The 5,241-nt window shown below is 48.3% G+C and overlaps 1 pseudogene; it reads right to left on the reverse strand.

The window, feature by feature from the left end:
* Positions 1-473: 473 nt before the first annotated feature.
* LOC116547500 lies at positions 474-2,687 on the reverse strand (annotated as a pseudogene).
* Positions 2,688-5,241: the final 2,554 nt, after the last annotated feature.

A 5,241-nucleotide genomic window follows, 5' to 3' on the forward strand; every position in this document is an offset into this window, starting at 1 on the left:
GACAGAACAATCTTAGCACACCTGTCTTGGGAAGATGAGATTTTCACACACATCATGCATACTTGCAAATGAGGAATGAGTGATACTAGCACAACGTCAGCCACAGTATGCAGGTTTCAGAATTCTGACTCATGAATCCTTACCTTTTTTTCATAACCAAACGTGTGATTTATTTTTTAAAGGGGATAATTAAAACTGAGGCTTTTTCCCAATAAAGGGGAGAAATAACCATAGCAGATCATACCCTGGTTACAGGCTAATTACCACATCCTATACAATGTGGGTATGCTCAACATGTATTCAATGATAATATGAACGTTTGCAATTTTAAAATCACAAATCACTTGCCAACGTTGTGAATTCATAAATGTTGAAATAAATACTTAGAAATAAGTATCTTTTAAAAACTTTAGTCTCACAGTCTTTATAAAATATTACATACAAATAATGCAGTAAATAAATGGACATTTCTGCTAATTTCTACTTGATTTCTTCATAATACTGCTGTCTGGTGTTGCATTAGTGAAGACACTTCCCACAACTACATGGGCACCCCAGAGACTATGATAAATCACTTTACAGCATCCAAGGTCATAGAGAGAGAATCCTAAATGTCAGTAGCCTTCATCTGTCTCAAAAAGAGTGTTGTTTGTATACAGCCCAAAAAATGCCAAACCAGATGATGGATCAATAAAGTCAGCCCAATATCCTTAAGCTTGAAGAGCATAGCAAATTTCCTTGGCACCTGATGAATTTTTCTAACAGAACTTCTCTTTAAATTTCTACTTCTTCATTCTAACCAATCATATCACTCTTAGTTTTTTGTGTTACAGTCAGAATCATTAGTTTGCTATTAGCAACTTCTGGAAACAGTGATTCAAAATCTCTTGCAGCAATTCTGGGCATAGCTGTATTGCACACTGTACTCTGGCACTTTCAAAGTAAGTTTTTGTGCTGTTAATTTTGCATTCAACAGCTGCCTCATTATCCTAAAATTCATTCACACATTGTGCCATCACAAAATTGTCTTTCACCTGATAAAGGTTTTGCTAGAATACCAGGCAAAGTTTTATGAACCAGGCTTTCTTTGGTGAACCAGTCCCATTAAGGTGACAATCAAAACCTATGTTCCCAGGAAACTGGAACCTCTATGTTGAGGTCCAAATGGTCTCATAGTTTCATCAGGCCACACTGTTTGAAAGCATGTATCTGGAGGTGCAGAGGCCACATGAGACTCTTCAGAACCCAATGATCCTGAAGTCGAAAAGTCTTTGCGACTGACAACCCTTTTAACTAAAGAGCAAAATCCTGGGCAATAGGAAGCCAGTCTGGCACTGTTCCAAAGCACATCGGCCATCTCTACTGGAAAGGACGGTTCGCAAAACAGCTTCCCTTTGAAAAGTTATTCTAGTTACCATCACTGCCTCCAGCTGTCCCAGAACCTGACTCTTTTGCTGTCAAATAGTGGCCTGAATCCTTACTTTTTAATGAGAATTTTCAGGAAGGCATTTCAGTGTTTTTGTCACTAGAAGATGTATCTCCAGTGAAGATGCTCCTGCCTCCAGAAAGCTCTGACATGGTGTAATTAAGTCGGGAAGCTTTGGTCCTCTCTCTTCTTTGGGGTGCAAGAGAATGAGACAGATATGCATGTAGGAGGGTGCCAGGACATCCTGGCCAGTGGGGGGATGTCATACAGTGGCTGCCTGTGCCACACTGGCTGCTGAATACATGTCACCCTGGAGACAGGCTTGCCAGTATGGGGTGGGACAAGTGCCAATCATCGGTCTTAGCCCTGGTCACATGGACATGGATCCAGTGGTAACTCTCACCTTTGCAGCTGAATCTCTCTTGTGTGCTAATCCACATATTTGCCAAAACTATAATAGTTCACTCTCTATTTTCTGTAATAGCCTCAGATTAGAGCAGTGGGATAATTTCCTACTCTGAATGGCTGGTTCCCTGTGCCCACCAGATGGCTCAGTCCACCAGGACCTCATCCAGTCCTGAGGAAGCTGATCCCCATTGAAGACAGCAGACAGCCTGCCAGTGTACTCCCCCTCCTCCCCCGGATCTCAGAGACCTCTCTGGACCTCCGAGGGTCCCATCCTGCATCCCTTCCTTCTCCCTCTGCAGAGCAACCTCCATCATCCCTCCACCTTCAGCGGGAGACCCCCAGACATTGCAGCGCCTCTGAGCAGCCACAGCACCCCTGCCTGTTACTGATTTAATTATTTAATCATGTCCTTTCTTAAAAACACACTTAGGTCTCAGAGAAGGGGCTTATAGCTTCAGTCAGTGATCCATGAATTCCTCAAATTGGTGTTTTATCAAGAAAAGTTTTAGTGTGTATGTGGAATGAATGCATAAACTAATGTAAAGGAAGATGCTTAAAATACCGAACCGTCTTCTGAAGGGACGGACAAGATCTGGATTCCTGGTAAAAGTCATTCTCTCTAGACTTTTACTTTCCATGTGGAAGAAAATCACAGGAACCTCTAACATGTGTAGAATGATTTACTTACAGCTAAACTTAAGAGTTTAACAGGGAACTTTTTCATAACTTACGTGTCACTTGATCCTCCAAAGCTTCCAAGTTATGAAAAGGGGAAAGATGATGTTTCTCCGTTGCAGACGGGACAGCTCAGGGCGAGAAAGGCCCTGGGACAAGGCCCAGTTGCCCGCGTGGTCCGAGGAGGCTCCGCCCTCAGGACGGCCTTCATCAGCCTCCCTGTCCCGGAAACAGCCTCCACAGGGCAGGAGTGGAAATCAGAGGCTGTCGAGCACGGAGAAGCCGGGAGGTGTCCCTCCAACCCAGCAGCGAGAAGGCATGCGAAGCCATCAGACCGTAGTTCTTCCAAAGCCGCTGTGGAGCCAAGTCCGGGGCGGCCGAGCAGCCTGGATGTGCAGAACGACCGGGGCGCAGGCGGAGCCCGGCTCTAGTGGAGCAGGTGCGGAGGAGGAGGCGCCGCAGGCCCGGGAGAACTCAGATCCCGCGTTTAACACACGGACTGGGCGCCGCACGCCCAGGAGAACTCAGATCCCGCGTTTAACACACGGACGGGCGCCGCACGCCCGGGAGAGCTCAGTTCGGGCGTTTATCACATACCGAGGGGCGCGGCACGCCCGGGAGAGCTCAGTTCCGGGGTTTAACAAACACCGACTGGAAGCCGCATGCCCAGGAGGACTCACGTCCGGCGTTTGGCAAAGGCGGACCCGCGCGGGGCCGCCCTGAGGCTGCAGAGGCCGGCCAGCCCAGTGCGCCAGGAGCGCGTCCCCTCCAGGAGCCGCCGGAGCTCCACTGGCCCTGCGGCCTGGCGGGCGGCTCCCAGGACGCTCCCTGGTGCAGGCGCGGCGCCCTCGGCCTATCACACAGGCCTTTGCGGAGCCGATGCCACCCGGTGAGGGCGGCAGACCTGCTGTCGGCAGGGCGCAGGCAGATGGGCTGTGGCGGGAGATGTGAAGGGGAAGCGCCCACTCCCGGAGGAGACGCAGGAAACGGCTGCACCCGGACCCCTGAGGGTCCCTTCCGTCCCCCACAGGACCCACCACCCACACGGGAAGCGGGGAGCTGTGGTGGGAGGAGGGGCAGGTCGCCGAGAAAGCCTGGACTGTGCATCCCAGCGACTCGGGCTTCTCAGACTGAGGCTGCATGGAGAACCAAGTCTGCCCACCCTCAACTCGCAGTCTCAGGAGACCACCAGACACAGTCGGCTGAGGAGAAAAAGCCCCAGGGCCGCCGGTGGGTGCAGATGCACCGGGAAGGCTGAAGATGGCGCCACGCAAGGTCACGTAAGGTCACGCTGAAGGCGCCTGAAGCCAATGCTGCCAGGAAGGGCGCCATGGGCGACACAGCTCAAGCCCAGCTCACCTCTGACCAGACCGACTCAGCACCACACTGAGGCCTGAGAGGAAGGTAGCTGAAGGCCATGCATCATCACATGTGCCTCAGCCCCTGATGCTCTGGGCAGGATGTCTGGCATTCAGAGATGATGACACACACACACACACCCACCCACCCACCACTGTCAACAGACACAATAATCAACAGGCCCAGACTCAGAGATGACTTAAATATTGAAACTTGCTGTCAGTTTGTTGTGGCCACTCTCTATGGAGGATGGATTCTCACCCCAAGTTTGATTCACATGTTGAAACTAATGAGGCCAACACATACCACAGGAGAGAAAAGGTTTATTTTACCCACATAATGAGGCATTCTGGGGAGATCAGGACAGATCTCCCATGCAGGCCCAAAATTGGCTTGAGAGGCCTGGGACATTCCTGAGGATTCATGGTGGTAGGGGATGGCCCGGGGTGAAGATTCCTGTGCACAGGAAGGGCTTACATGGCTTGAATTTCCTGCAAGCACCAGAGGAAGGAAAACCTGGGCTTTCTTATCAGCAGGCCCAAATGCTAGGCAGAGGGAAAGAGGGAGGGCTAGAGCTCAGAAGCTGTCAACAGTGAAACACCAAAATAATGGAGACATTCTTTATGACAAAGATACAGATAAATAAAAATTTACAAGTAAATAGTTAAAAAATAAGTAAATAAACTAATAAATAAATGGATGTATCACTAACATATGCTGTAGTGGAAAAGGTGTCAACATGTCTGAATACAGGGGGAGTTTCAGCAGAGAGAAAGAAGTTGTGTGAAAAACATAAAAAGGAAATCATAGAAACGAGAAAACATGGCAAAACATATGAAGATTTTCTTCAGTGGGATTATTAGTCAACTCTATGGCTGAGGAAGAAAACCATGAAATTTGATAGGCCAGTAAAATGACCCACAATGGAACACAAACACATAAACAAACAAACAAAAAAACAGTATCCAAGAGCCTGAGTGCTATCAAGTACACTAGCACACATGTGATTGAGGCCCAGAAGTAGGAAACAAATAGGTCAGAATGAATACTTGAAGATATGATGGCTCAAAGTTGTCTAAAAATTGCAAAAGACATTGAAACAGAGATCCAGAAAACTCCAAGAAGCCAAGCCAAGACACCAATCAAGATTCTTTGCTTGACCAAACTTTAACCATGCTCCCTTGGGCCTTCTACCCAATAAGGCCTGTCATGTACTTCCCTGCATAATGGAGTTTTAATAGGAGTACTGTTAAAAAGGTTTAGGAGAGAATTACTTACCCCTGATAGCTGACATCTGATCAAACTCCTCACCTTCGCCATCCCCCAGGTGATGCCTGACTGCCTACCTGCCTGCCTCTGGTAAGGATATCATC

This window comes from Sapajus apella, unplaced genomic scaffold (assembly GCF_009761245.1).
Source record: "Sapajus apella isolate SASKATOON/1434 unplaced genomic scaffold, GSC_monkey_1.0 scaffold3369, whole genome shotgun sequence".
In the NCBI taxonomy this organism is placed as follows: domain Eukaryota; kingdom Metazoa; phylum Chordata; class Mammalia; order Primates; family Cebidae; genus Sapajus; species Sapajus apella.